This window comes from Tamandua tetradactyla, chromosome 14 (assembly GCF_023851605.1).
Source record: "Tamandua tetradactyla isolate mTamTet1 chromosome 14, mTamTet1.pri, whole genome shotgun sequence".
Lineage (NCBI taxonomy): Eukaryota > Metazoa > Chordata > Mammalia > Pilosa > Myrmecophagidae > Tamandua > Tamandua tetradactyla.
Window position 1 is genome coordinate 12169230 of NC_135340.1, and position 25781 is coordinate 12195010.

General features: G+C 33.8%; 1 long non-coding RNA gene across 5 annotated transcripts in view; it reads left to right on the forward strand.

Annotated features, from left to right (window-relative positions):
* The window catches only part of LOC143654803 (uncharacterized), a 296513-nt gene that overhangs the window by 118460 nt on the left and 152272 nt on the right, over window positions 1–25781 (forward strand). For 4 of the 5 annotated variants that reach the window (XR_013161970.1, XR_013161971.1, XR_013161972.1 and 1 more), the window contains 2 exons: window positions 1147–1214; window positions 2149–2247. This is a non-coding gene — a long non-coding RNA (uncharacterized LOC143654803). Of the gene's footprint in view, window positions 1–1146; window positions 1215–2123; window positions 2248–25781 lie in introns of all 5 variants that reach the window. The other variant, XR_013161969.1, reaches the window with a different exon arrangement.

The window sequence follows — 25781 nt, forward strand, 5'->3', positions numbered from 1 at the left end:
TTGTTCACACTGATGTTAGCTTAAGATCTGCAGGGCTTTAACATAATACCGTTAATCATTTATTTGCAGTTTCTTTATACTACTTTAGAAACCTTGGTTTTAAGAGACAAAGACATGATTATTCATTGGAATTAACCCACACAATACATAAAATAATCTCAGAATTGTAATACCAACGACACTATTATCAATAAAATGGAAGAGCTTTTTTTCTTTCAGTTTTCTTTCCTTTTATCCTTATTGTATATACCGCTGTGATATAAAACTAAACCATTCTACAGTCACTTGGAAGAGTCCAACTCCATGATGTGATGCCATACCAGTAGGATTAGGGTTTAGTCTCATGCCCCATTTTATTTTACATTATTAGGATTTCTACAAATTAAAGGTTTTGTAATTCTATAAATTATTTACCTGATTCTGAAGAGAAATATACAAAATGAGGTATATTCTAAGAAGTTTAGCTTCTGTTACCCTTTATCCTGTCACTTTCCATTCCTAGAAAATGATTTTAAAAAATATAGTTTCTTCTTCCATTTTTTAGTATAAGATATTTAGTAGTACGCTGCACACACTTTTTACATCTTGCTTTTATCACTACATGACTTGTGAAGAACGCAGCATAGCACTATAACAAATATATATCTCATATGGAAATTAAGTTTTCAAAATAAGCTTTTGGAGGAAAACATAATGTGCATGGGATTAGCCTTCAAAAACTGACAACTGTGCATGGAGAAAAAGTGGAACAGAAGAAGCTTGGGGAATAGGAATATCAATTAGAAGGTAATGGGTTTGAAAAGATGAAAATGCTTGACAAAGAAAGAAATGGTTAGAAATGACAAGGCATCAAGTTAAAGTAGATGGTTTTGAAAACTCACGGAATGTAGGGAGTAAAGGGGAGGTATTACCTAAGAGGCTCTCAGGATTGCAACATATGTGACTAAAAGGATTATGGTGACATTAAGATGAGCGAGAGATGAAGAAAAGAACACAAATTGAAATCGGATGTTATCCATTCAATTTTGAATCTATTTGTTTTTGGATACTGTTGCTATATTGTTGTTTGTGAAAATTGCAGATAAAACTTAGATAGCTGTTAGAGATGAAAATGAACAATTTTCTTTTCTTTCATTTACATAAAAGGGAAAATTCAATGCAAGAGATGGGAGAGAATCCTGGTGAAAAACAGATTAGAGAAGAGACATAAAAAGGTGAGAGAGAAAAACAAGCAAACAAAAAGAGAACAAATGAGTATCATGGACACCAAATAAGGAAAAAGAAGGAAATAAGTATAGATTTAAAATTTACTTTGAACAGTAATTTAATGTGCCAAATTAATTTTAAAATAATCTGTATTCTATAGAAATCAAGTGCTCATATGTTATCAGTAGTATCTGTATCAGCTTGAAGTAAATTTAGAAAGCATATTGTTGCTATTTGCATGAATAGAGAGATTTTATGCACTAGTTAAATGAAATTTATCCCCTTTGACAGTGTTCCTTAAGGTACTTTAAATGCATGATATAGAATATATTTATACAATGAATATTCTCATTTTAATTTTGTTTCTATACGAATCTCCAAGTGCCTATTCACACATGGAAAATATTTGATAATATATGCCAGAATGATGGAACAAAGCCAATTGAACACGAAAAAAATATTTTTTGTTTTTTACTTATGCACCATAGGGACTGTTAACATGTACTTTCATCAATTACAAGTGTGTTACTCAGACATAAATTGTGCAACAAAGTATTCTTTGAGAATACTAAACTTTAATATTAGTTTTCTCTCTAAATTTAATTCCCGAGATTTCTTTGAAGATATATGTATGTATATATTTACCTGTATATATAGATGAAACATATTTAGATTAAATTACAATTGTATTAGGATTATGTTCTGATAATTTAACTGATAGCTGGATAAATAAAAGATACCCAGCATGATTCTTTAGCTGGAAAGTGGTTAGTATAGTCTTCAGTAGCTAACAAACTGTTTGGTATAATCAGTTCACTCTGACAGCCTTGAATTTATTTTAAGCATAAAAAGCCCTTGTTGAAATAGTTTGCTGTTTGGTCTTATCTCAATTAAAAAAGCTTACTCTCTATTTTCAGAAGCCCTCCCTTGCTCTGCTTGCAGGAATGAAACATCATATGAACTCATATCATACCTTCCTCCTCTTCTTGAAGGATGAAGGCAAAGCACCATGTGGTCAACAAAGAAAGAAGGGCCTGCCAGGTAAGAGGATATGCTGACCAAGTAAAATGAAGCAAGTAAACCCTAGTCGATTTTACTGAATGCTATGACTCTTAGTTTTTTTGTTTTTTTTTAATTTTTTTCTGCTTTCTTTTGTACCTTTCCCATTTCTTTGTTTGCAATATAAAAGCCTAAACTACCCTTCTACTCCTAAGTGGTCTTAGAAAGTTTTTCCTCCAGTTCCTTAATGACGCATCTTCAATCAGCTCACCTTCTCACCAAAACAGAGAGCTCTGATCCTCTCTCTGATGCAGGGTCAGGCGGACCTGACTAGTTAGGACCGTGTTTTCTGATAGTAACAATAGTTCTAAAAATTTTACTTCATGCCAGAATAATATGGTTTCAATCAAGCTATAATGTGTTACTATGATTTAAATGTAATTTAACTTTATCCTGCAAATACCTACATTTCAGTGACTATATTTTTCTTATAGAATATAAGGCTAAAATGGACTTAATTTTCTAATTTATTGTCATTAATTCCACTTCAATTTACTTTAATAAATATTTTATAATTAGCATCAAGGCTTTCAGGAGCCTTGAGGATCTTTCCCCATATGAATTTCGCATAGAAAGTTATTTGCTTTAGTTGTGGAGTTATTCCGATGAATGATATTTATTTTTTTAATTTGAGTATTTCTAGAAAGCATGAAAAATGCAGATCATAAACCTCCTATTTGCTTATAAGAAGAGAAGGGGTATATATAAAAATATTTCAAATAGGTATATATTTCATATAAATGGCATTTTATTTAAGAATCAATTTGCTACTTCAAATTCTGTCAGGATAAAAGTATTAAGTGAAAAGTGTACTGAGCCTTTTCTTAAGAAAAGAATAAAAGATTCTTGAGGTATAAAATTAAAATGCAGAAAAGGAAAGCAGAAAGGATATCTTGAATAGCCAAAATGTGCCTGGCCTCTAGTATGAGCACTTGGTAAACCAGTCTCTGTGGTCAGCTGTCTTCTATGTTTGCTGCATAAAATAGTCTTAGTACTGAAGCTGTACCTCTAGAAACAGGAGTAAAGTTTTCTACATCAGCAGTAATACACCATTGTTGAATAAGGCTTCATTTCTAAAAGTGAAATGACTGCCTCTAGATAGGAAGAAAACTCCTTGTCAGTAACCAAAAAGCATGAGTGACTATTACAAACTAAACGCTAAATATAATATTGTTTGAAGGATTTTGAAGTAATTGCTCTCAAACTGCCTAATAAAGCAGATGTCCCAAAGCCAATATCAAGGGAATAAAAAGGTATGATATTAGGTTACATTAGTTCTTTGTTTACATTAGTAAGTAGTTCCCCTTTAGTTGTGTCTATTTTCTCATCTTTCAATAATCTTCATATTTCAAATCAGATAAATGATATTTTCTTCTTCTGTGCAATTGTTTTATAACAATTGAGATATAAAATTTAAAAATGTTAAAGAACAATGTTCAGTACTATAGTTATTATAACCAATAATGAATAGAAGACTAATATGAATAGAAATAGATACAAACAGTATAAAGAACAATAAAACATTTCAACAATATTAGTCATAAGTTAAGTTTATTATCCCTTCACTGTTTCATTATCATATAGTGTACCTTGTATGCTATAAATAAGTCTTTTCATCCAAGTAAAGGGCAAAAAATAAAGAGATTTTTGGTCTTAATTATAGTGAAACTATTTGGCAAATACTTTAAAATATCATCCATCACGTACCATCACTATTTTATCCATAATTGATTGTACTAATTCAAATTATATACTGTGAAGCTCTTACCCCATGTATACTTTAAGGTAAACAACTTTTGATACATTGCCGTTATATACCCCTGTAAGATTTGCAATGTGAAAGTTTTGCATATTAAATTTCTTAGAAATCCATATAAAAACCTATTCAATTTTTTAACATTGTGCATAAAGAAACTAATAGGTTATAGAGCATTTTTACTCACAGAACTCCCATATACATTTCATGAACTAGCTATTTCAATATAATGTCTAAAACAGGGGGGTAGGAAATTATTTTCAATCCACTTATTTACCCAAATGCTACATCTATATAAAAATATGTTTGCGCACATTTACAGCTAGGGTTTTCTGGAGTTTAGAATGAACTTTGAACATCTCCCTTGCAATGCTTTCTGGTGGCTCCCATTCTCTCCGACTCTATTGTTTCCATTCTGTTTAGTTACTTTTCTAGACCTCCTTATTTTGTATGCGCTGAACTCAACATGCCAATTATTAATATTATGGTGCAAGTTGTTCTAGAAACGACCCTCTCAATTCTATACTGCTAGTTCCAGAAAATCTTTTCACAGATATGCAGTTCATAGCATTCTCTCTGTTATTCATACCTACACAATCATGTGTGGAATTCTACAGTTCTGTCATGACGGTTTCATTGAAAGAATTAATTGTATTATATATTCCCAAACATTAAACTACTTTAATTACTTCCTGATTTGTGCATGGTACAAAAAATCTTGAAGAACCGAAGACTTTTTAGGTAAAACTGTATGTACTGGTTTGAAACTGTTTTGTACCCCAGAAAAGCATGTTCTTTTAATCCAAGCTTGTGGGGAGAGACCCATTGTTGTGTGAGAACCTTTGATTAGGTTGTTTCCGTAAAGATGTGACCCCACCCATTCAGGGTGGGTCCTAATCAGCTTACTAGAATTCTTTAAAAAAAGCCCAGAGAATTTAGAGAAGCTCAGAAAGTAAATGTCCCAGCAGAGGCCATAAGCCGCCACTGGAGACGAGAAAGCCATTTTGAAACCTAAGCAGGAGAGAAGGGCCAGCAGACATCACCATGTGCCTTCCCATGCGGTCTGGTTTGCTAGCTGCTGAATGCAATATACCAGAAATAGAGTGCCTTTCAAAAAGGGAATTTAGTTGCTAGTTTACAGTTCTGAGGTCATGAAAAATATCCACATACCTTGGTTCCAGAAGGTCAGTGATGTTCTGCATTTCTCTCTCAGCTGGCAAGGACAAGGTGAACTTGACAGCATCTCCTAGCTTTCAGTCCAGGTTTCTTGTTTCATCAAGCTCCCCCAGGGGGCATACTCCTTGCTCATCTCCAAAGGTCGCTGGCTGGTGGGCTCTGTGGTTCTCTCATTCTTGTGGCTCTCTCAGATCTCAAGCCTTTTCCAAAATGTTTCCTCTTTTAAAGGATTCCAGTAAAGTAATCATGGCCCACCTGGAATGGGTGCAGTCATGTCTCAAGCTAATCAAGTTCAATACCCACAGTTGGGTCAGTCATATCTCCATGGAGTTAACCTAATCAAGTTTCCAACCTATTGTACTGAATAAAGATTAGAAGAAATGGTTGCTCCCACAAGACTGATTAGGATTAAAACATGCTTTTCTAGGGAACATAAATCCTTTCAAACTGGCACATCATGTGACAGAGAAATCCCGGATGAGATTGGCTTTTCTTGAATGAATGTACCCTCTTGTTGATGCCTTAATTTTGATATTTTCATGGCCTTAGAACTGTAAATTTGTAACCTAAAAATTCCTTTTGTATCAATGAATCCATTTCTGTTATATTGCATTCTGACAGTATTAGCAAACTGAAACAATGTACTTTATAAAAATATTTGAAATAAATATCTAATTTGTAGATCATTGGGAAAGATGTGCTACAATTTATAATATATTTTATAAAATATATATCACCTTCCATACAATTCACTGATGGTTATTTATTAGAACATACTACAACATCTGAGAAAATTTTCTCATGACAAGTACATCTGAAAGTTGAAGACAATAAAAAGTGAGGGTGGGAGAGAGTCTGGTAGAAATGAACAAAGGAAAAAGAAAATATAGTGAAGTATTCTATAAACTCTCATTTAAATTCTTGGCATTTTTAAAGTACGAAGAAAAACTGAATTTCAGTTAGGGTGTTTAATAAAATAGTTGGTTATTTAAAATATAAACATTTTGATTATTTTCTCCACTACATTTAAGATATTTCTTAAATAGTAATAGAATTTTTGTATAGGTGCAAACATTTCTTTGACAGAAACCTTATGATAGTAAAAAGTCCAATTAGAAGGAAGTTTCCTTGCAAATATTTCTTTGTGAATGTCATTTTCCCCATTTCTTTTAAAACTCCCAGTGGTAAAATTTTCACATGCTTCAGCTGCTAACACAGTTACTGCAGAAGATGTGTAAAACATTTATCCTTAATGGGCTATGGATGGAACACTGATTTTAAAGTCTCTGAGGAAAAACGATAATGGGGTTCATGGAATTTAATTGGTTCTCAAGTTGATATCAGAATACATAATTTGCTTTTTTTAAATAGGCACTGTGTGAACTCAAGTTTTAAAAGAAAATTATTTTATGATTTAAAATTTTATTCTATAGAAACTTATTTTATTTTTTACTGTTTCTCTCTTCTCTAAATTTAGATTTGTGCTTCTTATGGGAGAATATTTTAAATTATGGAATTTATAATTGTAATATATGAACAAACTCAGCAATGAGATATCAGCTTTTCCTTAAAAAGTAAAATGTAAAACAACCAAAATTTAGATGAAAATAAATATAAGGAATTAATAAAATATTTTAATAAATCTCTAAGTAGAAATCATATAAGATACTCTGACCTTCTGTCTATAAAACTAACAGTATGCAACAAAATTGAGCAGAAACTTCAGATATTAACATATTTCAGTCTCTTCCAACATATTTTGGGGTTTATATAAATTCTGTTAATAGGCCACAGATAGAATACCTCTAAAATTTAAAAGAAAACACTAAGTTCCTCAAGAATTAAGATAACTAATGATGATTAATTATGCTTAAGCACTGCAGGAAAATTGAGCATCATTACTGTTATGCTGATAGATTTTGTATTACTAATATGTATTTCATTTATTAAAATAGCTTTTCACCTTATTTCAGCAGCTACAAATAAGTAGCTGCTGAAGTAAGCTACATCTTTTTTTTTCCAAGTAGAAATATGATTTCAAAATAAATATTATTATATTTGAATTTATTTATATTATAAATAATATAAATAATTTATTTATATTATTTATAAATAATAAAACAAATATTATTTTAGTAGGTTTTATCATTTGAAACATCTTCAACTAGTCAATTTATGACTATCAAAATATCTTGAAATATTTTATGTCAGAATTTATTTTTAAATATAAAACTATCCATAAAGGAAAGTTTTAACCATTGAAGAAAACAAAAAAGTCTATTATTGACAAAGTTCTTTAGAAACTGCTAGGTCCTTACACAGCACCCATTCATATTATAAACATATAATATTATATATATAATCATTAATATTAAATAAATTTCTATGTAGTGGGAAAAACAAACTATTAAATATAAGACTTGGATACTAGTTAATTGCAAGGATATTTGGGTTTAGACAAAAATGACTCACTGACAACCAAGAAGTCAATATGATTTCACAAAATAATAGACATTTTTGAGATTGTAAAGTAGATTTTTTTTATGGAAAAAAGATTCAAAACTAAAGACTACATATTGTCTTTTAATGACTAGGTTTAGTTAGTAAAGTTATATGCATTTTCTTTTAGACGTCATTTTTATGTGTAAACATTTCCATAGCTGGAACTTTAAGCAAAAATGTTATATCCTATTATAGCAAAAATTGAAAGAGTGTATAAAAATCTGGATGGCACCGTGTCAAAAATTTTGGTTGAAACCCTCTGTTAGAAGCAATGAGTGAGAGATATACAAAGGAAAATAAAAATGTATTTTTAGGCAAAGACAGCAGCTATAATTATTCATGGTTTTCTGAGTGTGCATGTTTTATACAAATAATCGTATATACATGAATGTACAATATCCCTCCCATGTGATGCCACCTTCTCATTAGATATACAACCATGCATAAAAAAAAACAAGTTTGAATAATATTATAAAGTAGAGGGCAAAATGAATAATACGAGCCATAACTTTTCATATATTTCAGTAAAGGGTTTGGAAAGTTAGAAAAAGTTTTGTGCAAAAACCTAAATTACCTAAGTTCTGAAGTATGGAAAGGAACTGGGAAAATGGAGAACACAGGCAAAGTATATTCATGAGTAATGAAAATTAATAAAATACTTTCAGGTGAGGCTAACTTGCATAGTGCATTTTAGGACCCAAATAGGAAGAGGAATAGGGAATGAGAGGATATTCGGGAGGTTTTCAAGAAAGTGGTATTAAATACAGTAGAATATAAGAATCAGTATATTTGTGATGCCTTTGGATTCAAGAAGTGTTACAGTGGGTGTGTTGAGCTCAGTGACTTGGAAAGACAGGGGATGGTGGACACTGTCCAGTTTTGAGAATTTCATATGCCAGGCTAAGGGAATTTGACCCTCGCCTATCTTATTATATGAAGGAATCAATTTCAATGAAAAATGAAATCAAATTATTTTAATTTCTTTAATGGACATTTTAAAATCAAACGTATCTTCCTACTTTAAATAAAAGCATTGTTAAGAATTTTTAGCAAATCCAAAATTTATAATTCTGAGCTAAGGCATTTTCACACACATGGAGATTTTCACTGTTTTAAAGCAAAGATAAAGTTTTGAATTAATAGATGATACATATAAATTTATAGGATCAAATTAAAATATGGGTAGGAATTAAAAATGTTGGTGGATCTGACTTTTTTCAGAGGATCACTGTGATTAGTGAACTCTGCTTATGTTGATGAATGACAAAGAATTCAAATTATTAACATCAGTAATGAAAGTGAAATCTTCTGACAATCATTCTCGTAAATATTCACATTTTTTAATGCCTCCTCAAGCTGCCAGAATGCCTTTATCGTCTGCAGTTCTTAAGTCGAACTTACTTGTAATTTTACTCTTCTCATCCCATTTAGCCCTCTCTAAAGCCAACATAGTTTTTCAGATATCATGGACCCAGGGTGATCTTTGTCTGTCGCAAAGGCTCACACACAATTTGGTTGGCATTACGTTCAAAACTTCTTGCTAAATTCTATGAAATTATAGGTTGATAGCTCGTTTTCTCGGTGACTGCCAGAATCAAACGCATCATTTCTTAAATCCCATTTATCACAGAGCACATCAGAAATTAATTTTCCTTAGGCCACCCTATAGACGTTTCACTATATAGTCCTCATCACATATTTTTTAACCTCTGCCGAAATCATTTTGACAGACCCCACTGAAGTTCTTCATATATCATCTGTGCCGATCAGCTGTTTATTTCAGCTTCTTCCACTAACTCAAACAGGCCCATCCTCAGAGGACACTGATGTCCCCAAATTATTTGTAGAGGAGGCTATTTCTCCTTCCATCCCAATGCCACTCTGAAGATATATATTCTTTTCCTTCCCCCTAAAACACCCTGAAAAGCAGATGTTATTAGATTTTTAACAGCATTGGGCTGTCAGCTCTGATTTCTTGGTCAACCCCTAAATTTTTCATAACATTTTCACATATTTATGATGCTCTACTCCCTGCTATTATTCCTATCTTTATTCCTAGACACCTCAACCTCCAAATATATGACCGCTTCGCCACAGGCAACATCCTAATTTCTAGGTTCTTTTTGTTCCTCTGTTAAATCATGTTTTCCTCCAGTTATCTAGGCTAGCAACCCCCACTATTATACATGGCACTTTGTCATCAACAATAGTTGTGCCACTTCCAAAATCTCACTTTCAAGCATCCCTGTCTTTAGCCACAGTCTTATCTTCCCAGGTACACTGACTCGCTATATATTTACATCATGCTGAAGAGACCTGGAGAGCACATATCAGCAAATACCTCAGGCTAGGTATGATAACAATGGTCCTGTTCCAGAGAGAAGTTAATACCATTATTATATAGAGCCCAATCAGCTCAGTAAGGGTCTCTGTGTGGGCATAAAAGGATCTTGACTGAACCTTGCGTTTATTACCTGTAAAAAGAAGTCAGAGTATTTAAGTTGCCAATGCTTAAAAATGAAAGCATATGCTATATTTCTTCTTTGAAATTTGATAAAGCTGTTCAATATCTCCAGCCTACCATACAAATATTTCTGATATTTGCTCCTTATATGGCACATTTAATTGCACTCAGTGTATATGAACTAAACTAGGATTCTGTTTCTGAACCTGCAGCTAGCCACACAAGAGAATGCCAAACAACCTCGTAGGAGTTTGTCACAAGTCAACTGCTCCTACAAAGTAATTTTTCTCCTGAAAGATTGAAGAAAGGGTGCCAGCTAACACCGAAGCTGCACACCATCAAAAGATATTAAAACACCTATCTAGACATAAATCCAGGCATGCCTTGCAGTCCTTAACCACTCCATATCTAGAAGTGTTATTTATGAGATAAGAACAAATACTTAGGATGCCTAGTCTTGCCAAACTTGCAACTCTTCCTCAAACTGTACCCTTTGCACCATGAGATATTCCTCAGGTCAACTACAGGTTAAAAATGTAAGCCTACTATTATGTTTTTGTATGTTGCTTGTGTATATTCACACACAGGTAGACATACCCCCCATACAAGAGACTGGCTTTGAAGAACAAAGAAGAGGAACTTCCCTTGGAGAAGAAGTGGTCATTTGAACAATATACCTACTTACTCGTTGCAGTAGGTGCAATGGCCCCATAAAGACAACCACACCCTAATTCCTGGAATCTGAATATGTTAAATCATAGGGCACAGGACACTTTACAGGTATAGCTAAGAACACGGACCTTAAAATAAGAAGACTCTCCCGGAATTTCTGCACTGGTCAATCTAATCACATGAATTCATAAATGCTGAGAATTTTTGCAGACTGGAGACAGAATAAAGATGTTGCAAAGGGGCATTCCCTTTAGTAATCCATGCAAAGTGGGAGGACAGAAAGATTTCAAACATGAGAAGTATTTGAAATATCTTTTCTGGCTTTGAGATTTAGGTGCCACATGCAAGGATCAGAGAGAGAAAGACTTAAAGGAACTCTAAGTGGGTGTGTCCCAGATGATAACCAGCAAGAAAGAACTTCAACTCTATAGTCACAAGGAATTGGATTCTGCCCAAAACCTGAATGAGCTTGGAAGCAGATTCTTCTGGGGGACTTTTGATAAAGAACCCAACTGGCCACAAACTTGGCCAGCGTTTAGAAAATTGGAAAAAAAAAAAAAAAGATTAACATCAGACTTAGACTTCTGATCTACAGAGAAATGAAATAACGAATTTGGGTTGTTTTGAGCCACTTAATTTGTGGTGATTTGTTACAGCAGTAATAGCCAGCTAATGTAGCTGTTAAAAAGAGACAGCATGAGCTAGGATATATGTGAATTTCTTGGAATGGGTTTGCTTGAATAGTCAGGGACTTAAATAATATGAGATTGTAGAACTGGTTAAAAAAAACAAAAACAAAACAAAACAAAAAAAGCAAAAAAAAAATGATGCCATGACAACATAAATTCATATTTAATTTTGCTAGATGGTGCCGAATCGCCCTCCATAGGATTTGTAACATTTTACATTTTCTTTGGTAACCCATACCTGTTTGTTTCCTCTGAGCCGTACCAATTAAATGTGGTCAAACTTCTGCATTTTTATCAGTTTGATAAATATGAGATATAGTATATCTATATCATGTCAATTTGTTTTCTCTAATAATAAGTTATTCTCTTAATTATGAGCCTCATATATTTAAGTCCTAAAATATCTGAGGGCCACTTGCATTGCTTTTTCTGTAAACTATGTTTATATCCCTAACTCATTTCTTTTTATAGGGCTCTTGGTCTTTTCATTTTGCTTATGCAGTTTTATTTTTCATGCAATTTTAACATTCATATAATCAAATTAACTATTTTCCTCATTACTTCTAAATTTTGCATGAGTTTTAATCACTTGCAGCTTACAGAGAAATTCACAAATGTTTGTATATATATAATTTCATTTGTTTTTGTATTAAAATGTCCAATTTGTTTGGAATTTTTACTTTCTTTTGGTGTCAGAAGTAGATTCCATTTATATTATTTTTCATATTGTTACACCATTTATTACAATGCCCTCTTTTCCTTTGTGATTTATTGCTGTTTGTTTGTTTCAGAGTGTTGGAATATTTTTTTATATATAAAGGCAATTTTATTGAAATATATTCACACACCATATAATCCATCTAAAGTATATAATCAGTGGCTCCCGATATCATCATGGATGTGTATCATTGGGCTTTTAATTTGAATTCCTCTTATCATAAACGGAGTTAAATATTTTTTGATGTTTCTATAAAACTTCTTCCTGTCAATTGTCTTTGTCTTCTCTTTCATTTTTCTATGTGCTTTTTAAATTTTTGAAATCATATATTGTTTTATATTTCTTTTGAAATTAGGAATATTGGTCGTTTACCTGTGATATATGATGCAAGTTTTTCTCCCAATTAGTCAGTGTCTTTGAAATTTGCCTTTCTTTTTTATTTATGTGTTTATTTTTTGACCATCAGAAGTTTCATTTTAGTTTTATATGGTTAAAACTAGCAATAAAAATTGCACCTGGATTTTGATCTATAATGCAAAAGATTTTTCCAATATTCAGGATATAAAGAAATACTTGGAGATTTTTTTCCCTAGGTTAAATAATCTGTTTTAACACTTAGATCTTTCATTTAATTGGAATTCATTTTGGGGTAAAGTGTGATATTTGGATCCAATTAAAACTATTTCTAAATGGCTATTTGTAAAAGATATTCTTTTGCACCAGTGATTTGAAATGCCATCTTTATCTAAATGTTCATATATACCTGTATTTGATACTCTATTCTGTTCAAAATGCATATTTTTACAAGTCAGAAACATATTTTAGTTGTAAAGATTTTATAGTATGTAAAATATCAACAGTGCTAATTTTCAGCATTTCCTTTGATTTTCATGTTTTTTGTAGCTATTCTTGAATGTTTAGACTTTTCATATGTGCTTTAGAACAAACTTGTTTAGCTCCAGAAAATGAAAATGGTGGTATTTTATTAGTATTGATAGTGGTATTGTTGTAATCATTATGTTGAATAGTACTGAGCCAAAACCAACCTTTTTCCAGATCATGATTCTTCTAGATCATATTCAATGTTTAGATAACTTTATGAATGGAATTATCCAAGCTTAGGATTTAATTAATTTTTAATTTCTTCACTATTTTAGTAGGTAGCCTAAATCATAATTAGCTGTATAATATAGCTCATTTCTACTCTCTACCATATTTTCTTGAGAAGTGGAAATAAAACCTGAACTGAGAATAATTTGGGCTACAAATTAAAAACTTTTCAAGACACAAGGAATATATTTTCATTGTAGCTTGTACATTAAACAGGCAATTTTTCCATGTAGTAGTCAGATTTTTTTTTAATATTCTGAAATACGTGTAATAATATACCCTAAGAGATTTTAGGAATATGATACAAAGTACTTTGGAAAAAAGATCAAACATTACTGAAATGTATATTATTGCTATTCTAAACTCTTCCCTCTTCATATCTTACTAGGTTATTGAAGAGATGATATACTATTGAGAGAATTTTATTTTTAATAACGCCTCACAAAATATGAAAGCTTGCCCTTTCATTAGCTGATGATTCAAGCTATCAGATACCACTACTCAAGAAGAGTGAACAAAGAGGCTTTAATGAAGAGTCTGATTGCATTTTTTGATGTTTACTGGTAATTTTTTAGCATCATCTCTCCAATGTCCTTTTGTGCCCCATATCTGGGCAAGCTGATAAAGCCTGGGGCCTCCCCCTTGGTTACCTTCTGATAGAGCCTGTGTGCTTCCTCCTTGGCTTAGATACTCAAGCCACCCTTCTCTAATGAGCACAGTCACTCAATCCAGCCCCATCCATTAACCAGAATAAAAACCCTGAGCAAGTCTCTTTTATCCAGCCATTTTGGACATGCTTGAGAGGCCTGCCCTGCTATCCCTAGAGACCTCGGTTATGGAAGTGATAATGCTTCTCATACCCCCTTGGTGAGTGTGTGGTGTCAGACTCCACAGCTGAACCAGTTGGTCCCTGGGATTCTTTTGCCTTTGCAGGGCCATCATAGCACAGCTTGATTTAATCTGTACTTAAGAAATTCAGGTGGGCAAAAAAACAGCTCTGTGTTTGGCAAATAATCAGAAAATTTATTTCTAATTATCTAAATCTCATGTGATGATTAACAAAAATGATGAATATACAGTGTCATTTTAAATATATTGCATGAAAGTAAATGGACCCCAGTAAAGTCAAGATCCAAAGATCTGTACAATTTAGAAATCATGAAAATACTGCTCTCTAAACATTTTACACATATGGAATGTTAAATGTATCTAAATTAAAAATAATTTCCCTAATTTATTTAAAAAACTTTAAACTAATATTAAACTTTTGCTATGAAAATTCCAGAAAAAATACACATTTACTAATCAATATTACATCTACCTAATTATTTCCTTCACATAATATTCTGCGTTTTTATCTTCGTAGTTCTAAAAAGCAATGATTATTCTTATGATACATATCTGGGGAATGATTTACCAAATATAATGGCCTCCTTTTTGCTGTGAATGTTCTCGTCTAAAGTGTGTGGAGTGGCAATAACAGTTACTAGAGTATAATGTTCTTTTTCAAAACTTTCAATATCTTTGAAAATATCCAAATATCTTTATTATATTCAAGTATAAAAGTCATAATTGGGTCCCTTTACATGTAAAAAGCTGTAAATTACTGCTTTCAGAATATTTTCAGACTTTTGTGTAGATAGAGTGAATCTTTATGACAAAAAAAAATTCTTCCCAAGGCAATGTTAGTTGCAGCAAGTACTAGATAACAAGAATTAGAATTATAAACAATACATGTCAAATGATAAGTGCCTATAAGAATTTAAGTACTTTGGGGAAAAGAGACTGTTAAGTAAACCACAAATAACTTTTTAATATCACAATTTCAAGTTTCTAATTCAGAGTTCCTTTCTTTATTAAAAGTTGATGATGGAAACCAGTTGCCTCCCCTCTACCCTATAATGCCACACACCTTTTCAACATGAAAGGGATAGCAAAGTCATTGCCCAAATATCCCTAAATATTGAGAGAAGATAAGGTTGAACACATGAGCATGACTACTGAATCAATATATTGATGATTCTTTTTAGTATCCAATGTCTTAGAGCAGCTATAAGGAATTAGCTGAAATTATGTGCAACCCATACCATACTTTGAAATTTGTTCTATAATAACTTGTTAAAATGTACTTTGAAATTTATTGCTTTTTTGTAATATATGTTATATTTCAAAATAATAGATGTTAAAAAGATGTGGATGATGGCGCAAGATATTGGCATAGGGCGGTGTGGGATTTAGTTCATCATCTAGGGTAGCTACCAATAGCCAGGAACTGTCTGGAACAACTGTTTGGGCTAATTTTATGATCCAGACACAATCACACACCAACCTGAGATGATGAAGCGGCCAAGATTGATAACTCATGGCACAGAACTATAAGTACATTCTTCAGTGCTGTGAGGGCTGTTGCCCCTCCCCCACTGGCACAGCAGGCTGACTCAGGTCTCTCTCTGGTGGGAAACAGAAACCCTCTCTATTAGGAGCAAAGGAAGGAGAGATCATCTAAGCCCCAGTTGTGGATTTCATTAACAAATTTGGACTGCTAATACCACCTGTGCTTATTTGAAAATATTACATACCCCAGAAAAGTCATGGTTTAATCCTGATTCAATCTTGTGGAGCCAACTTTTTTTTTTTTAATCCTAATTCAATAGAGTAGGCTGGAAACTTTTGATTGGATTATCTCCATGATGGTGTGCCATGCCCAATTGTAGGTGTGACATTGATTAGGCGCAGTTGTTACTCCACCCATTCCAGGTGGGTCTTGATTAGTTTACTGGAATCCTTTAAAAGTGGAAACATTTTGGAGAAATGACAGAGCCAATAGAGGGAGAGCCAACAGAAACTTCAGAGCCAACAGAGAGAGCAGAGATATCGATTTTTGGAGATGCTTGGAGCCCAGCGGACATTGCTGTGTGCCTTTCCATGAAAAGTTAAGCAAGCTAGAACCTAGAGAGAGCCAAAGGAAGCCAAGAGATGAAAGCCAGCCTCATAGATACAAAATGAGGAGCCTAAAGCAATGCAGCCCAGGAGCAAGGGACCAGCAGATGCCAGCAACATGCCTTCTCAGCTGACACAGGAGTTCCAGACCCATCAACCTTTCTTGAGTGAAGATAACCTCTTGTTTGTGCCTTAAATTGGACACTCTAACTTCTTTAGAACTGTAAACTTGTAACTTATTAAATTCCCTTTTAAAAAAAGCTGTTGTTGGGTGGTACAGCAGTGGCTCAGTGGCAGAATTCTCACCTGCCATGCCAGAGACCAGGGTTCATTTCCTGGAGCCTGCCCATCTCAAAAAGAAAGTTGTTCCATTTCTGATATACTGCATTCCATCAGCTTTCAAAGAAATGCACCACTTCCAAGCACAGATAAGTATATAGCTCAAACAAAACACCCTGGAGATATTTATTAGCACCGCTCACAGTGGGGAGGAAGCAGGGCTGCTGAGAAAAAAAAAGAAAACAGAGGTTTCTGGAGTAGGCTGAGCTCAGAATACTGGAAAAGAGCTGTGCACCAAGAAAAGGGACAATATAGTTGGGTACCAACTTTGGCTGTTGATTGGTGAACCTGGGGCGGTGGGGACCATCTCTGGAAGCAGATATTTCTCTCTCTCTTTCTCTCTCTGGAATCCCATTAAAGAAATCAACAGCCCCCCCCCCCCCCCCCAGCCAAGGGTGGAATTAAGGAATGAGGTAGAGACAGAATAACTAATCAGGTAAAGGATAGAGTTCCCTAAAGAGCTTATCTTCCCCAAGAAAATGAGGAGCACAGTTTAGCTTAAGGGGGGCCTCTCATTCAGAGAATTTAGACCCCAGGGACTAGTATATCAGCAGGAGTTTCAACCTACAGAAATCAAAGACCAGCTTCTGTATCAAATATGCAAAAGTTTCAATCTACAAAAAAACCTGAACCCAGCCTGCCTCAAATACACTCCCAGTAGGAAGGAAAGGGTCTGCATGAGTGAGAATCCTGCAACTTTTCCAGCCTGAAGGGAACCAGGGACTGGAAGAGTGCCCTCCTAAAAAAATCAAAAGAGTAGGGGGGGCCCAACACATACAGTGACTGTTATTTAGACCTCAGAAGCTGGAAATTAGAAACTGTTTAAGCCAGACTTCAGCCTTCATCTCTGTCTTAACCACAGTGCCACTTTATGCCTCTGGAAAACAGCAGGCTGACAAGCGACATCTGCAGGACAGAACATTAAAGGTGCAGATCTAAGAGGTTTCACAGGCTAGACTAGCATCCTGCTGGGTCTCCTCACCTGGGAATTCTTGACACTAATTACACATACTTCTTGAGTCCTGGACCAGTCCTGTCTGAGAAAATATGAAAGGGGTAGATACTCTCTGGGGAGACGATCATCAAAGAAACAGACCTCCAGATAAAAGTTGCTAGAGGTTACAAAAGGAGTTTTAAAATATGTATAGAGGCAAATAACAAAACAAAACAAAATGAATAGCTGATCAACATTTCCTGAAGAGGAAGAAGGAAGACAGAGATTGATCCTGGGGGTGAAACAACTGTACACACAAAAAGGACAATCTAAAAATCTTCCATATAGGCATGGAAAGAATCAGAAAAATAAGAGCTCAAAAATTCTGATCAGTTAAACAGAAGCTATGCTAGAGGTCTAGCATAAGTTTAACCAAATATCAAAGAACAGACAGAGAACAAAACCAACAGACAAGAAAACATTAAGGAAAAGAGAGAAAACAACATTGAAAATAAACTAGTCAAGAAAATCAGATGTCTAAACACAGAAAAAAATCCCTAGTTGTAGTAGAAAGCATAAAGATATGGCCCAGTGAAGGGAACAAACTAACAATTCAAATGAGATACAGGCATTCAAACAATTGTTTAAAGATTTTCAAACAAGTCTTCTAAATCAATGCATTGAAGAAAAAATATGATAAAAGAATTGAGAGATAGAAAGAGGACACTGGATAGTCATACAGAAGAACTGAAAAGTTTGCAAAAACAAATGGCAGAACTTATGGGAATGAAAGGCACAATAGAAGACATGAAAAACAGAGTGATGATATACAACAGCAAATTTGAAGAGGCAGAAAAAAGGCTTAGTGAACTAGAGTATGGGACATCTGAAATCCTATATGCAAAAGAAGCAATAAAGACAATATGAGCAGGGTCTCAGGGCATGGAATGTCAGGATGAAGACTGTGAATATACATGTTACGGTGTTACAGAGGAGAAGGGAAAAGGGGAAGAAAAATAATTGATGAAATTATCATTAAAACTTTCCAAACTCTTAAAAAAAAAGACATAAAATTACAAGTGCAAGAAGTGCGACATACCCCAAACAGAGTAGATCCAAATACACCTACTCAAAGTCATCCACTAAGATTATCAAATGCAAAGATAAAGAGAATTCTGAAAGTAGCAAAAGAAAAGTGATTACATACATATGAAGGAACCTCAAATAAGACTAAGTATGAATTTCTTAGCAGAAACCTTTGAAGTGAGAAGTCAGTGATATGATATATTTAAGATAATGAAAGAGAAAAATTGCTAACCAAGAATTCTATATCTGGCAAAAATGTCCTCCAAAAGTGAGGCAGAGTTTAAAATATTTATGGATAAACCTGCACTGAGAGAGTTTGTGAACAAGACGCACGTTTTACAAGGAACACTAAAGGAAGTATTATGGGGGTGGGGGACAGGAGAGGGCTTGGGAGAAGAGCATAGAAATGAAGATTAACAGTTAGGGTATTAAAAGGGTAAAAAGAGAGAAAAATAAGGTATGACATATGGTCTAGTTTGCTAGCTGCTGGATGCAATATACCAGAAAACAAAATGGCTTTTAAGAAGGAGGATTTAATAAGCTGCTAGTTTACATATCCAAGACTGAGAAAATGTCCCAATTAAAACAAGTCTATAGAAATGTCCAGTCTAAGGCACCCAGGGAATGATTCCTTGGTTCAAGAAGGCCAATGAAGTTCAGGGTTTCTCTCTCAAATGACAAGGCATATGGTAAACACAGTCAGAGTTCCTCTCTCATCTGAAAAGGCAAATGGCAAAAATGGCATCATCTGCTAGCTTCTTCTCCTGGCTTCCTGTTTCATGAAGCTCCCCAGGAGACATTTCCCTTCTTCATCTCAAAAGGTCACTGGTGGTGGACTCATCTTCTCGTGGCTGTGTCTTTCTGCTCTGCTCTCTTTGGATCTCACGTTCTCCAAAATGCTTCCTCTTTTATAGGACTTCAGAAACTAATCAAGACCCACCCAAGTGGGTGGAGACGTGCCTCTACCTAATCCATCTTAACAAAAATCAAATCTCTGGGGAGATGATCTAATTACAGTTTCAAACATACAGTATTGAATAGGGATTATTCTACCTTTATGAAATGGGATTTTGATTAAAACATGGCTTTTCTAGGGGGTATACTTCCTTTCAAACCAGCACACCCTGCAACTGGACAGTAAGGAGATAACTCCGTACTGGCCTAGCATGTATCCGATTATCTTGTTTTTCAACCCTGAGGTACGATACTCCTGTATGGAGCCCCTCGGTGTTTATTAATGAAGTAACATGAGTAAGCCCAGAACTGACCAGGCCAGTTCTAATCAGTGTTGGCCCCCACCTGTCATGTGCAATAACCTAAGCTTTAAACTTCAGTGAGTTAAGTGTGTAATCAATCTGAACATAGACTATCTCTAACCTCTTCATCTAAACCTATCTGCTTTTGTTGGAATGTTGTAAAGCACTGTTCAAGGAGACCGATTTGAGGGACTGTCCTGTCTTCATGATGCTAGCCTTTGCTGAATAAATTTTGTCTTTTCTCAAAATGCCTGTGTCACACCTGTTGCACATTGGATAGGGGCTCTCTTTTGAGCAGCAACATGAATAATTTTAATTTTCGGAGGAATCTTCCTTTGTGAAATAATTTTTAAAATGTCATCATAAAATAATCCATTCTTACTATTAAAATCTTGTGCATTCACTTTTTAAATTAGTTTCTGCTTTTTATCATTTGTCGTGGATTCACCAGATGCTTCTTTATCGTTTTTTTTTATTATCCAAGCACTTGCATCAGTGTCATTGATCAATAATCTTTATTATACATTTCTGCCTCTGTTTTGGTTGGTTAAAGCTTCCAAAATGCAATGTACCTGAAATGGGTGGGATTTCAATAGTGGGGATTTATTATCTTGCACATTACAGTTCTTAGTACATTTACAGTTCATGAAAATATTCTATTTAAGATATCAACAGGTTGACACCTGGACTCTGAAGACAGGCTGCTAGAATCCAGGACACTTCTGTCACATGAGAAGGCAGATGGCAGTATCTGCTGGCCCTTCACTCCTATTTCTCTAGGGGTTCCCTCTATGACCTTGTCTTAATTTCATCTCTCTTATAAAGGACTCCAGTACGTGGATTAAGACCAAACTTGAGTCGGGTGGGTCATATCTCAAATGAGATAACCTAGCCAGAAGGAATCCATCTACAACAGGTCTGCACCCACAGGAAAGGATTAAAAAACATGACCTTTTTTGGCGGTACATGACAGCTCCAAACTACCATAGCCTTATTGCTTTCTTCCTTCATTTTAGAATACATTATATTTTAACTTTTTCTTATTATTTCTTGATTCATTTATTTTTTCATTAGAGATATTTAGAAATAGCCTTTAATTTTTCCAGTTGATATGTTTACTTTCCAATTTGCTTTTTTAATTTATAAATTATATTTATTTAAGTCAGTTAATAAGAGGTTTTGCCCCTTGGAATTTGTTGATATTTACTTGGGCAAAATATATGTCATTTTGGGGGACTTATATAAATGTGTTTGAGGAAAATATATATTTTCTCTTTTATTGGATTCTGTTACATTATATTTTTTAGTTTGTTTTTGAGCTATCAAATTTTGAACTTATAATAGTGAATTAATCATTTTTATTTGCATATATTTGAATAATTATCTGCTTGGGTTTATATGTCCCAGTTCCAACTCAGTATTTTATAATTTTCACATTTTGTCCTTGTTTTCTTGCATCGTTTCTGATACGAAGTCTGACATAAAATAAATTTATCTCATTTATAGAGGATTTGTAAACATATATATTTCCCTGTAAACTTCTAACGCTTCCTTTAGCACTACGGAGAATTTATACTATTAGTAATTGTTGGTCCATTTATTTATTTATTCATTTATTTTGGTGCACACTTTTGGTCCATTTATTTATTTATTTACTCATTTATCTTAGTTCACCCTGCTGGTCATTAGATAGGCCCTTTTAATCTAATGACTTCTGCTTTCCTTAACCATTAACATTTTTCTTATTTTATAAATCTTATCAGCTTCTATCCACCATTTTCTTTTTCAAAATTCATGATATAAACACTGTATTTCTTCTCTAAATTTCTTAATTTTACTTTTAAACATTTGCATGTCTCTCTTTCTCTCTTTTTGAACAGTAATCTAAATGAGCATCTGAGCTCACTAATTGACTCTTGGTGGCATAGTCTGTATTTTAGTGCCTAATTGAGAAGTATTTTATTCGAACATCAAATTTTTAACTTCTAAGATTATTAGATTATTTAATATATTATTGTTAAATATATTTACCATATTATTATTCTGAGGTTTTGAGTAACTTTAATATATTTTGATATATTTGTTTTGATTGTGGAACTCGGTGGCTGTCATTCTTGTTTTAGTTTTTATTTGATGATTCTCTCCTATCTACTCAGAATTGTCAAACTATCAGTTCTGTTACTGTAACTGGTCCCCATTGCTGTGGAGAGGAGGGCATGGTAAGAGGTGCCCATACTAAAGACTTCCTTCCTCTAAAGCTCAGTAGCTATCTAGGGTGCTCTCTTGCTTCACCAACCCCAGTACTCACATCCTATGCTTTATCCAAATGACAGGTATCATCTTGATACTCATTGTATATAGAGTATGAAGCGTCTCTTTTGGAATTGTCATTTGTGATTCAGCATGTCTGGTTTGGGGCTATAAAATATATATATATATATTTTTAACAATGATTTCAACTGACTTAAGACTAGTGAAGTTTGGGAAACACAGTTTTACATCTAAGCCATGGTCAGCAATCTTTTCTCTGTAAAGAGACATATAATACATATTTCAACTTGATGTCCATACTATCTCTAATACCATAACTCAATTCTGCCATTGTAGCATAAAGGCAACGATAGACAATGTGTTCCATAAAAGTTTATTTATGGACACTATTTGAATTTTATATATTTCACATGTCACAAAATTGTTTAACTATTTAGAAAATTTTTAAAAATCATAAATGAAACAGCTTAGACACTGGACCATATAAAAAGAGATAGCATGTCAGATTTGGCTCATGGGCTGTAATTTATTGACTCCTGCTCTTAGGCATAGCACTTAACAATTGCAATATTTTATGATCAGCTCAGGTGTTTTAAAACACATTGATACTTGAGTCCCCCAAACAATTACATCACTATCTTTCAAGTAGAGAGTCATAGTTATTGATATAACTATATAACTATTGATCTAACTTTGAAACTCCCCAAGGGTGCTTACAACTGCATTAGAGAAGGGACATAAAAGCCAAGGTGCTTTTATTCACCCTGATCATTACTCCTGTGTGTGGAGTCCACTTCCATCGTGTTTCTCATCTTTGACGTTCTCTAAGCAGAGAAACTTCTGCAGCAATGCATTTTTAAATGAGTTTCAGTGCATTTTCATGTTCTTTACAGTATATATTTTTATTGTTACACTGTTTACTCATTGCAAATTTAAGCCCTATACATTTTATTTTTGTGGAATGCCTTAAATGTTAGGATCTGCTGCTGCCATCCTACTTGTCACCTTACTTTTGAATTTAGTATTTCTTCATAGTACCTGCCTGTGGAGTCACAAGATTTTACATGTAGGTATTATAGTAATCTCTGTTCAGCTTTTGCTTGTGATTCAATTTCCATTGCTTTTTGAGACAGTAATAAAAAAACTCTGAATTAAACAAGTAAAATAATAGTGAAAAATATTGGCATTATTTATGTAACAAACTATTTGGTCTTTTGTTATTTAATTTTGGAAAATAGTAGAAAATAATGCTTCTAAAATATTTAATATGTAAAGTATAGCAGAAAATAGGAAACATTCTGGAAATATTCATACATTAAAATTATAACAGAACATGACAGATTTTTAAATGAGGAATTAATTTTGAGAACACAAAAACAGTGAGTATCCAAATATTTAACAGATCAAAATACATGACAAGCAATTTTTCATGCATTTTCAGGTCAGAATTGTTTACTTCTAATTTGGAAACTTCAGACTAAATAAATCAGGAACAGGACAGCATTGGAAAATCAATATGTATTGAAACAATTACCTTAATAATCATCTACTGTATTGTATAGAGAAACCTGGCTAAAGAAGCCACCTGAGCCTGGACAAATGACAATGGCTGTAACTGGACAGTCTGATAATTTCTCCCAAACATTCTTTGGTTGCCCACATCCCCCTGGACTGTAAACCATATGACTGCAAGACCCAACTCTTTTTTTTTGTATGCTGTTTGGTGGGGGTCACATTCCATTCTTTTTCCATTTGCGTATCCCCTTATTGCAGCACCATTTGTTGAATTTTTTTAAGTTTTGTTTTTGGTTTTTCATTTGTTTGTCTGCTGGCTGTTTGTTTTGATTTTGGGGAAGTGCACGGGCCCTGAATCAACCCTGGGTCTCCTATATGGCAGGAGAGAATTCTACCACTGAACTACCCTTGCACCCAAGACCTAAGCCTTTTTATCTCACTATTGTTTGTCCAGCACCTAGGACACTGATAAGTACCTAATAAGTGTTCACGTAATGATTGAAAAATGCATAGATAAATGCTATTGACCTATAAAAATATTTTGTATAACATTTACTTCAGATTTTCCTGAGAGGGAGGGGAAAAATTAAAATTAAAACTTCATTTGATGCTAAAAGGAAAAAAAAAAAGAAGGTTGCTAAAAGTTGCTTTCTAAAGCATTAGTCTCTTGTGGTAAATCACTTTGAAGTGAAAATTTCCCTGATATCTCCTCATTTTCTCATGCTGCAAAAATCTTTTTAAAAAGTATATTTACTTGTGGAGACTTTTATCCAGGAATTTGAAAATAGAGAGGGAAGGTGAATCTCCCCTCCTCATCGTTGGTGTACACTGAGGTGCAGTCAGAATCTCGTGTCTTTATCAGGGAGGCTGTTTGTTGGGCATCATCCTGGGTAAATCCTGTAGACTTTATCTAATGAGGCTCTCTTGATGAGGGTGACATTTCAGTTTGTATTTCCTTTGCTTTCACTGGAGTTGAATATGGGCATAGGATATTTCCAATTAATGAGGAGTGCTCTTTTATATTTATCAAGAATTAATTGGGACATGAAAATGAAAGCAAAACCAAACAATCAATACAATAGCATTAACAAAAACCAAAAGCATGTTTCATTCGATCTTCTCTCTTCTACCCTGTGTCCATATACAAATTGTAGGACATACTATGGATGTTTTTGCCCCTACGTTTTCTCTCTAAATATTTCCTTACATCAGATTTATATAATAAGAGCTACCCATGTGTCCACACAGTAGGAGATGCTTTTGGCCTAACAATTATTTGTAAATAGCCAAATGAAGTGTGTAATATGTGTGTGGGGGGGTGGCAGTAAAACTATTAACCTAATTTATTCTTTAGTCATGCTCAACTTTATGATATTCAATATTTTGGTTAGAAGTAGTCTTTCCAGGTTTCTGTAAAATTGTTGATTAAATTTCTTGTTTTCTATACATGGACATTTCGTATTACTTTGTTAATATTTCAAGGAGGAGATGGCAAAGAGGAAGGAAGAGGGATGTATTAGGGTTCTCTAGAGAAATAGAACCAATAAGAAATATATGCAAATAGGAGATCTATAAAAGGGTCTCACACAACTGTGGGAATGGAAGAGACCAACATTCACAGGGCAGGCTGTGAAGCTGGCACTTCTGATGGAGGATCTCAATGAACTCCACAGAAAAGGGTTTTTGACCGAATAAGAAGTGTAAATTCTCTTTTCTCCCTTAAAAGTCTTCATTTAACTAGATCAAAACCAACTGATTGATGCTGTAGACCAAATAAACAATATACTTACAAACACACAACAGCAGATTTGAAGAGGCAAAAGAAAGAAAAAGTGATTTGGACAGAGGACAGGACAATTGATTTTGAACACACAAAAGAGTAAATGGTAAAAAAAAAAAATTAATTGGATCTTGAGAAAATGATGAAGAAAACAAAACACACAAATACAAGAATCACTGATGTACTAGGGGGAGAAGAGAATTAAATAGTGCCAGTAAGGGTTACTTAAAGGATAAAAATAAAAACAATAAAAAGAGAAAAGAATATATAGATCTGACAAATAAAATCCAAAAGATAGGATGGTGAAT